Source organism: Benincasa hispida, chromosome 1, assembly GCF_009727055.1.
Source record: "Benincasa hispida cultivar B227 chromosome 1, ASM972705v1, whole genome shotgun sequence".
In the NCBI taxonomy this organism is placed as follows: domain Eukaryota; kingdom Viridiplantae; phylum Streptophyta; class Magnoliopsida; order Cucurbitales; family Cucurbitaceae; genus Benincasa; species Benincasa hispida.
Genome location: NC_052349.1, coordinates 62768601 through 62780096, shown reverse-complemented (window position 1 = coordinate 62780096; position 11496 = coordinate 62768601). Strand labels below are relative to the sequence as shown.

Sequence of the window (11496 nt, the reverse complement as noted above, 5' to 3'; positions counted from 1 at the left end):
ATTTTGGGGATTCGTCTGATTTGGGAGTTGGGAACACAGTTACACAAGATGAAATTCACTCATTTCCCGAAGCAGGGATAAGTAGATAAATTGCTCCCTTAAGGGCTAATTCCGGGTCTTGAACAATATGGCGCCACACCCTCTCCTGACCCGAGAGGGGTTTAGTCATGGTAGAACTATGATCTATTGTTCATTAGAGGGATCAGTGGTACTTGAGTTAAAGGTAACTACAGGAGAAAAAGGGTAATTTGGCCCAGCTATACTTACGAGAAATTTGTGAAGGGTCATCGTACTGTTGATTGGTTATATCCAATAGACACAGAAATATATTTGTAGTGCGAAGAGTGCAGCTGTCGGTCTTTAATGGAGTACCTGACAGTTAACGGATGGTGGATAATGTAATTAAAGAGTTTGATTAATTATTTACGTACTGTTGAAGCTTCAAGCTATAGGTTCATAAGGTCCCCTTGGTAGCTCAAAAGGATTTTGTTGAGAATCAGTTTTTGGGTTAATTTGAATTGTTCAAATTAATAAGAAGGAATTTAATTATATATGATATAATTGTTATAATGTATTTGATACATTATAGTTTAATTGGAGGAAATTAATATTTGAATGAGATTCAAATAGTTGTTAATTTTAATGTAAATATGATTTATATTAAATGCTATAAAATAGAGAAAAAGAATTATAGTTTATATTGTAATATGATATAATATTAAAACTATAGGTTATAAATATAGTATGATAAGTTGGTTATTATATTTATTTATATTGTTTAATTATTTTTTAATAATAAATCATATTTTCTCTCTGACCACCTTAGTGTGTTGTTAATTGGTTTTTTTATGACAAATGGAATAAAAAGAAATTAGTTTATTTTTTTCCTTACAGAATCTACACAACAAGTGAGAACCTATACGATAGAGATTTTTCACTATACGATTAAGGCATTTGTTATACAATAGAAGTGTTCCGTCTTCCTCAATTTTCTTCCTCCTCCAAACTAAAAATTCTTCCTTACCAAAATAGTTAGAGCCCACCACTCATGGGTTCTCACCCTAAGAATACCGAAGACTCCCTGTGATTGTGTCTTCATACTTTTGGTTCGAGATTTCTTGAAGAGGGTCTTCAAGTTTATTGCTGTTTGTTGAGTTCGTGACAGTTCGAGAGTTTTACTAGAAGAAGTGTTCTTCAAAAGTATAATCTCTTGAATATTTTTCTTTCTTAAGAGCATACTGTAATTTTTTCTTAGAATACATAATCTGTATGTTTGCTGTAAATTAGTTTTTCAATCAAAATGGAATTTGAATGATCCGCTTCCACTTAAGGATCTTTTGTAAACGTGTTCCTTCAGTAACACTGTTGACTAGTCAGGTTTCTCTAGGTGACTTAGTCTTAATCCTGAGCATTATTATGAACTCTCATTCATGAGGGATTTTTCCTTGATTTGAACGAGTGAGGGTGGCCAGATCACCGACCCAATATGCCTACTATTTTAGGGACAAGACTGAGTGGGGAGCTGGGAACATAATAATACAAGATGGAATTCACTCCTTCCCATCTTAAAGGTAAGTAGATCAGTGTTCCCTTAAGTGGTATCTCTAAGACTTGAACAAAAAGCCTTACCCTTTCGTTGGCCTGAGAGGGTTTCTGTTTATTGGTTGGACCATAAATAGGTTATTCATTAAAGGAGCATTAGTAATAAGGAGTCAAAGGAAACCCAAGGGTAAAACGGTAATTTTATCCAGTGTGAGTTATGAACACTCGTGAAGGACTAATTTGCTGGTATTGGTCTATATTTGTGGACACATAATATATCTGTGAAGAGTGCAGTTGTGGGTTTTTAGTGGAGTGTACCCACAGTTAACGAATATTGATTAATTTGGTTAATGAATTTAGTCAATTAATCTTATATCATTGGAGCTTCTGACCTACAGGTCCACCAGGTCCCCTCATTAGCTCACTAAATGATACTTAAGAGGGATAATTTGAATTGTTCAAATTAATTAGATAATTAGAGGAAACTATATATTAATGTGATTAATATATAATTAATTATGGATATGTTCTATAATTAAATTGGAAAGTAATATTTGAATAAGATTCAAATTAATTAATTCAAGTGAATTAGATTCATAAAGAATTAAATAATAGAGAGATTTTGCACATGTACATAGGATGTATTTGATAATTAAATATATACATTAAATTAGGTTTAATATATAAATAGTTATTTAATTATTGTGAAATTAAAATTAAATAAGTGTTATTCAAAGACTAATTAATTAAATAAATGTTATTTAATTAAATTGACTAATTAATTAAATAAGTGTTAATGTAGAAAAGAGAAATATTAGGAAAAGGGTTTGGCCATTTTCTATATAAAGACCTTATTATGGCCCTTTGGGAATACATTGAAACACATAACACAATACACATCATAGTGTTACTGTGCAAAATTTTCTCTAAGTCATAAAAAAATCCTCTCTACTCTCCAGAACTCTTTTCTCCCATCTTTCTCCCAATAGTTGGATACTACCTATCCCTCTATTGGAATCCCAAAAAATAACGAGGTTACTCTCGTGGTAATGTTCGAGATTATTCAAGAAATTGTTCATGATCAATATCATTGGAGATCCATTCGTTGGAACTAGGAGAGGATTGTTCATGGCACTTGGGAATCTACAAAGATAAGAATCGTTCTAATCTTTTCCCTAATGCATGTTTTTTTTTTCATGTTTATATATTTTGTTTTGTATAATAATTTTGTTTGATGTAAAATTGATTTGCGGGAGGCAAGGCATTCAAACAAAATGCTTCCGCTACAGGATTCGATCCCATCCCTTCACTTATCACCTTATGGTGACACTACGAATATGATTTGTAGTAGATGGATCACATTTAAGTGATAACCTAAATAGTCTGTAGTAGATGGATAAGGTTGGATACCTTATCCTGGTGACACTATGAATACGGCTCACTTTGTAGATGTTAAAATTGTTGTAAAGTGCTACAAATGATCTGATCCCGATCATTCATGTAGAGACATGTGAGTGGAGGTGTTCTAAATAAAAAGTGTTTGTATAAGATTGGACCACAAAATATATAGTCTTATTATATAATGTCGTTAATAGAAGAGACTTACATTTCACCAGAATGACCATAGGTGACATAACTTGAATCTTGAGTGAGTTAGAAACTTCTACCTATGAAGGCGGTCATTTGATTTGTATGGATGAGAGTGGCCAGATCGCCGTCTCAACAAGCCTATCATTTTGGGGATTCGTTTGATTGGGGAGTTGGGAATACAGTTACACAAGACGAAATTCACTCCTCTAATGTCGGGGTAAGTAGATAAATTGCTCCCTTAAAGGTTGATTCTGGGGCTTGAAAATTTTGGCACCACACCCTCTCTTGGCCCGAGAGGGGTTTGGTCATAGTTGGACTATGACTTATTGTTCATTAGAGGGATCAGTAGTACTTAAGAAGTTAGATGTAACTATAGGGGCAAAACGGTACTTTTATCCTAGATATACTTACGAGCAATTTGTGAAGGGTCATCGTACTATGGACTGGTTATATCCAATGGAGACAGAAATATATCTATAGTGCAAAGAGTGCAGTTGTTGGTCTTTAGTGGAGTAACGACAGTTTTGGATGTTGAGTAATTTAATTAAAGGGGTTTAATTAATTATTCAAGTACCATTGGAGCTTAAATCCACAGGCCCATAAGGTCTCTATAGTTCAACTGGGATTATTGAGAATAATTTTATATTTAATTTGAATTGTTCAAATTAATTGAGGGAATTAATTGTATATGATATAATTAATTTAACGTATCCAATACATTATATTATTATTTACATATAATTAATTTAAATTAATTATATGTAATATAAATAATATAATGTATTGGATACGTTATAATATAAAGTTTATTTTGAGAGGAATTAAATATTTTAATATGATTCAAATACTAATTATATGGATTGGATTCATATAACTAATTTAGTATAAATGTGATTTATATTAAATACCGCAAATGATTGAGAAATTCAAACTATAGGTTACATTGTATTTGATAGAATAGAAAAATTATAGGTTATGTGTTATATTTGATATAACTTATAGTTTAATATATATTATATGATAAGATAGCACACATATATATAATAATGATTTGTTAAATTATTTATTAAATTAATTTTTGAATTTTAATTAAGGAGTGAATTGTAACTCCCTTCCCCTTAATTCACTTCCCCATCAATCGTGAGTTGACAATCTTCATCTTCTTCATATAAGTATTACACAGACGATCTATGGGTTTAATTTAGATCTCTCTTCTTTCTCTCAATTCTTCTCTCCCTCTTCCAAAATATACAGAGCTCACACCTCCTGTAATTCTCAACCGTTACAGAGAATATAGAGGATTACTTCTTGATGATGTCCTTCTTCTTGGTTTGTTGTATTTTTGGAAGATTAGTGTTTCAAAGTGTTCGTGACCATTTGGAAGGATTTTCGAGAAGACTTTGGTTTCTTCAAGGGTAAGTCAATTTATTACCCTTCTTCATCTTCTGTTTTAACATGTTGTAAATTTCCTGTTTGATGCATAATTTTTTGTCCTATAATTTTTATTCTGTAAAAACAAAATTGGGACGATCCTGCTTCTATAGTGGACCTCATCGTTCTTTCAACCAGTTCATATAAAATTAGAAGCTTAGGTCATATAGTTCTAAATTGTTTTCTATACATGGTTCCGAAACTTTAAAATGTGTATAGCAGAACCCTGACATTTTTATTGTGTATTTGATAGATTTTTATTGTTTAAAATTTATATCCAATAGGTCTTATATATAATTATATAAGCAAATAATAAAATTTAAAATATTTATTAAAAATTATTAAAATAAAACTACGCTAAAATAATTTATCTTTTCTAAAAAAATCCTTAAACAATTAATTTTCTACTTTTATATTTGTATATATATTTTTTATATGTCAGAAAAATTAAAAATAAGAAGAATTTTTTTAAACTGTAATAAAAAGGAAATATTTATTTATGAAATAAAAAACAAAAGTTTAAAAAAACATTAAAAAGAAACGGAAGGTTGAATAAAAAGATTAAGAAGAACGGAAGGAAAAAAAAAAAGAAAAGAGATACAAAGATGTTTCAAATGAGATTCAAATGCTTGTCTTAAGGGACACACTACACTTTTAAGATGTAGTAACTATTCTGCTAAGGTTCAATTTAGTTTCAACTAGTGAACAAGTACATATATAATAAATATTATGATCAATCGAGAGGGCAACACGAGGGTGCACGTTCAAGGCTCGACCAAATTTTTAAAAAATATATTTTTAATATGTCGAGAGTTCAAAATTCGACATCTGATCACAAGGTAGAGATTTGACCACTGACAACTATATTTTTCTAACATGGTTTAAATCCTATTTTAGTCAATGAATTTTGAATTTTATTCTACCTTGGTCTCTAACCTTTCAAAAAGGTGTAGTCCTTGATTTTTTTTTTAAATACCTATTTATCCGGGGTTTCAATTTTCAATTAGAGTGTAAATCAAAAGTTAGTTTGATTTTGGTCATTTACTTTTTTGGTCCCTTGGATGATGACCTATGATTCATTTGATAACATTTTTTTTCCCTTTTCTTTTAGAATTTATTTTCTATATGGATTGGATTTATTTTCATCTTATTTGTTTGGAGATTCCAATTTGGAAAAAAAAAAAAATAGGTTTTTCTAAGTTATAAATAAAAGAAATAAAAAGAAAGATAGTATTCTTAAAAAGGAAAAATATTTATAACTGGAGGCATAGGAAAGTTGAGTTTTGAAGGAAAAGGGAAAGAAGGAAATCAATAATGTTTTTATGCTTCAATTTTGTTTAAGTTTCTTGATTTTCTATAGATGTTGGCGAGCTTTTGACTAGAATCCCGATGGAGACTCCAATTTACGTTCTCCTGAGTTGATTAAATTTTCCTTTTAGTTGAGCCATTTGCAATTTCATCGCCGTTTTCATCTCAGATTCTAATTTCTGCCTGAGCCGATTGTAATGTTCCACCTCTTTTAGTTATTAGTGTTGTCATCGCTTTGTACTCCTCAAAATCAACCTCCGAAGTAAAATAGCTCCAAAAGAAGGAAAGGAGTGAGAATGAGCTAGGTATTGATATTTCAACCCAATTGACAAAAAAATAAAAATAAAAATTAGAACCTTAGAATTTTTAGTCTAAAATTGATTAGCTTATTTGGGATCATTTAGTGTCTAATCATTTAAAAATATAGCCAACTCATTCCGTTAAAGAGCTAATAGAATCATAACAGCAGGAATCAAAGTAATCAAGTTTTTAAAGTTCAAGACAAACGTTTTTAAAAGTTTAGGGACTAAAATAAAACCAGATTCAAAGTTCAAAGATCAAAATAGGATTTAAATATTTTTAAATACTTTCAAACCAACTATATTATCTTAAATATTCTTACCAACTACCATATTTAAATAAAAAATCCATTTCATGACATCAATATTTTAATATGTGAACAACCCATTTTCTAAAAACATAATGATTTGAAAATCTATCGCAATCCAAAACTAAACAATTGGATTGGGGGTTAATATATCTAATTATTTAACTCGTAATAATTGCGAATTTTAATTTGAGTCAGATAAAACAGTACTTGTGCTTTTTTTAATTAAATTTTTAATTTTTAAAAATATTATAATTGCGAATGAAATTTGATGGGTCAGACTCGCAGAGTCCACAATTGTCGTTACATGTGTCGAGTTTAGGGTTTAATGTTTTGTAATATAATAAGTTTAAATAAATACTTTCCGGTTCCCCAAAATCTAGGCCACACTAGTCTTTCTTATCAGTTATTTCTTTTTAAGACTGTCGTTTCCTCTCCTCTATTTTCTCTCCACCACTAAACCACCGTCAACGGCGGCAGAAAAGGAAAAACATAAGCGTTTTTCAGCGTTCCATGGAAGAAAACTGCGGCGAAGGCTGGCGGAGTGGGCTTAGCCGCCACCACCGGCGGTTTCTTGAACCGTACGAAACCAATTCTTCCATGCAATTTTTCAAGATAATACTTCCATCTTCCGTTCGTGAAGAAAAACTGGTAAACTTCCCATATTTACTGCGTCGATTTTTTTTTAAAATTTTTTTTTCTTGGTTGCAATTTCCCCCATATTTGCTTCCCCCCCCTTTTTTCTTCTTGTTTGTTTGTTTTTGTTTTTTTTGAACAATGGCGAATGTTCTACAACAAGTTAGGTTCTGTTTGTGGATTACTTTGTAAACGTTTTTCTCCTTTTTCTTCAGACTGTAGAAAGTAGAGATTTTACTGAAACTTGAGAAAGTAAGGAACCTTGATAACGATTTTACTGGAAGCTTGAGAAAGTGAGGAACCTTGATAACGATTTTGTTCTTAATCATCATCATCTTCGGACTATGTAGTTCGTATTGACAATCATCATCATCGTTTTTATCCTTCATAATTTTTAATTATGGTTTTTATCCTTGTTTAAGAAACACTTGAGTTTTTAGTCCAGTTCTAAAAACAAACTCAGGTCTTTTTCAAAACTCAGACTTAACTTTTGAGAATATTAGTAGAAAGTAGATAAGAAATTATAGAAACTTATGAGTGAAATTAGTGTTTAATAACTTAATTATCTTAAATTAAAAATAAAAAACAATCAAATGAATACCAACGATGTATAAATGGTCAAAACCGTGGAAAAGGAATTATTGTTTTTGTTGGAAAAATATATATAAGGTAATTTTGAAACATCATCACCATTACATTGTAGTATCATCATTATAGTTCTATAGAACTTCGATTCCGGAGGTAATTTTTGAAGAACGATGGTAAAGATAAGTAACATTGCAACTTTTGAAAGAAGAGGAATATTTGCAAAACAGAGGGCAAAGTTTGTTTAGAAGTACTTTTTAGACTGAAATTTCTCTAATATTTATACATTTGAACAAGTGGGGTTGATATTTTCTTAGAAGGAAATCAGAACTTTTTGATCATGTTCAAAGTGGGACGAATTTTTTATTTTAATAATATGCTTGGATTACTATGATCAAATTATGCTCTTTAATACAAAACTCTCTTTTGCTTTACAGAAAATGCCCAGAAAGTTCATTAGGATGTTTGGCAAAGAATTATCTTCTAATGTTCTGCTTAATGTGCCTAATGGTGGTGTTTGGCAAGTGGGATTAGAGAAATCCAATGGCCAAATATGGTTTAATGATAGTTGGAATAAGTTTATTGATTATTACTCCATTGATTATGGCTTCTTATTCTCTTCAAATATGAGGGGCATTCCAGCTTCCTAAGTTCTTATTTTTGACACAACTACTTTTGAGATTCAATATCCACATCATGATGGAACGAAGCTTGGAAATGAAGTTAAGAAATCTGATTCCATTATCTTAATCTCTTCTTCTTGTGGCTGTTCCGATCGATTCATTGATGACGATGATGATGATTGTCAATACGAACTACATAGTCCGAAGATGACTTGTACTAATTTGGGGTTCGATTTGATGAAGTCGCCTGGCGTAGAAACTCGATGTAAATCCAAAATAAAGTCGGGAAGTTTTGATAGTGAGTTCGAGAGCAAAAGGTGTAAAGTTGAGAATTGTTTAGCAATAGAAGATTTTGATGTTGTGAAAAATCATCCCAGGCAAGTTCTATTTAACTTAAATGTAACTCTTCGGCTCGATGCGATGTTTGTCAGGTTTAAAATCACTTAATCACTCAAGTTTCAATCTTACACTTTTAAATGTATTTTCAATATTATTAAAGTTGATTTTGAAGGATTAAAAATATTTTTAGAATAATTTTGAAAATGACAAAAGTGATTTTAACCATTTTAGAATCATTCTATGACTCTGATACCTCTTTATTGTTGTTTGGGATGTGTGTTTATCGTTGAATAATGATGAACTATTTCTTGTTTACAAAAGAAAGCCGCCTTCAAAAACTCGAAAAGCATCATCGAGTGGATGGGAGATGGCGATCCGTGAAGCGAAAAAGACAATGATCAAGACTCAAAATCCTTCATTCATGGTGATCATAAAGAAGAGAAACATAAAGAAGAGTTATATGGTGAAGTTCTATACTCTACATGTGTTGTTTACTACATTATAGCAAAAGAAACTTTGTCTTAGTAACTCAATTGTTTAGTGAAAGTACATTCCTTCCAGTTTTGGCACTAAGTATCTGAGTAGGGAGGATGAAATCATTGAAATTCAGGGGGGTTCGAAGGGGCGAAAATTGGAAATATGGTGCAAAAGGTTCGACGACGAAGCGAATGGGAAGAGGATGGGGTGTGTTTTGCAGGGAAAGCAATCTAAGAGTTGGGGATGTGGTTGTGTTTGAGCTTGTTGTCAAGAAGAGTAAGAACGTTGTAAATTCAGTGTGTTTTCTTCAGCTGCAATTTGATAAAAACAAAGTGACTGAAATTTGTAGTTTTGGCTGTAAATAGTATATGGTCTGATTTTGGAAGCTTATTTTGGGGGGTATTTTGGGTATTTTGCTTTTAAAAATATGTTATAGAAACCCACCAACAATACCCGTTGTTACTCCTTTAACTCATATTTTGACACGTCATTAGATGTTATATATTAACACTAAATATTTTTCTTTCGTCAATAATAGTGTGATTATTGATATCTTTTATGGCCCTTTCTTTCTTTTTAAGTTGATTATTACTTGAAAATAACTTCAGTAAACTTAATATAGAAAACTATATTTGGATGGATTTATCATTTTCTCATTATGACACTTAATGAATGTAAGATGGGGATGTGAAGGAAGAAGAAAAAAGGAAAAAAAAAGGTGAAAGATTGGTGAGAGATCATTTAAATTCAATCAACAGATAATTTCATTTATATCAAGATGTTCAAACTTGCGCACAACAAAAATTAGAAGAGAAAAAATATATATAAGTTAGGCATGATTTTGAGTAGAGATGGACAAAAAAAAAATTGCTCCAATCGAATCGAATTGCAAAATCGAATCAAACCGAACCAATTTATAAGCAAAATCGAATTTTTCGGTTCGATGCGGTTTGTTGGGCTGTTGAAACCGAATTTAAACGGATCGGTTCGGTTTGGTTCAAAGCTTGAAAACCGATTTCTAAATCAAACTGAACTGGTTTATATATAATATATATATATATATATATATTATATATATATAATATATAATAAATATTAATATTTATTTAATAATAAATAACCTAATTTAAACTCAGCACTCGTGCGCCACTCTGCCTCCACCCTCCTCACGCTCACGCATTGGCATTTCCATTTCGCAATCGCCTTCGCCAATCAGTCTGTACAATACTAAGGTTTCTGTCGCCGTTCTTCCTCGTCAACCGCCGCCGTTCTTCTTCGTTACCAGACTGCCTTACGAAATCAGATATGTACCTCACGGATGCCGTTCACTTCTTCTAGTTCTTTCGTTTGGTTCTTCTTCATCGACCAAACTGTCTGGTTCTTCTTCGTCGACCAGGCCGTTCACTTCTTCTTTCGTATCATCGCCGTGAACACTGAACACGAACAGAGGTAAAAAAAAAAACTCAAACCGATTCTTGAAACCGAATTGAACCGGTTTGGTTCGAACCGCACAAACGGTGCAGTTCGGTTTTATGTATAAACAAAAGCGATTCGGTTCGGTTTGGCCATCAAACCGAATCGATTCCACCCCTAGTTTTGATTGTTGTTTAATTTTTTGTTTTTGAAAATTGTGTTTCCTTTTTCACAAATTTTTAATCAGAGTTTTAATTTTTATATGTAAACAACAAACATTTGATTAAATTCTAAACAAACATTTGATTAAATTCTAAAACTAAAAACAAGTTTTAAATAATTGATAGAGACTATTTAAAATTCAATCTAAACACATTTTGCTTATGAAGTTTAAATTGATTGTTGTTAGGTCAATTTGACTATAGTTAAGTCTCTTGTGAATGAGATTGTTGAGATTGGTGGTGAGTGAATGTGTAGGAGGAATTTTGACATGTTAGTCAATCAAAGAATCATGTGGCACTACAAGAAATCGAATTTCTCTCGACGTTATAATTTATTGGAAAATTGTAGAAAATGCGTCAGAAGAGCTTCTCCAGAAGAATAATGGATCGTCGGGATTTGGTCGAGAAAAATCCGTCGGGAGAGGAACTCCCGATAGTTTGTTTTATTTGTCGGGAGTTACAAGAACTCCCGTCGCAGAAAAATATGTGTGGGGAGTTCCTTCATTAGTTGAATATTGTCTTTTAAATATTTTTAATTTTTAATTTGTAATTTTTTTAAATTTGATATGAATAATCTGTAAAACGTAATTAACCAACTTAAATAGATTCACATAATAAATAAAATAAAGAAAACGAAGTCCATACTATAACAAATAAATGAAAAATTCAATATCTTACAATAAAACAAAGTCGTTACTAAATAAAAAAATTTGTTTTCACAAAT

At 31.2% G+C, this 11496-nt stretch overlaps 1 pseudogene; it reads left to right on the top strand.

The window, feature by feature from the left end:
* Positions 1-6866: 6866 nt before the first annotated feature.
* LOC120087573 lies at positions 6867-9528 on the top strand (annotated as a pseudogene).
* Positions 9529-11496: the final 1968 nt, after the last annotated feature.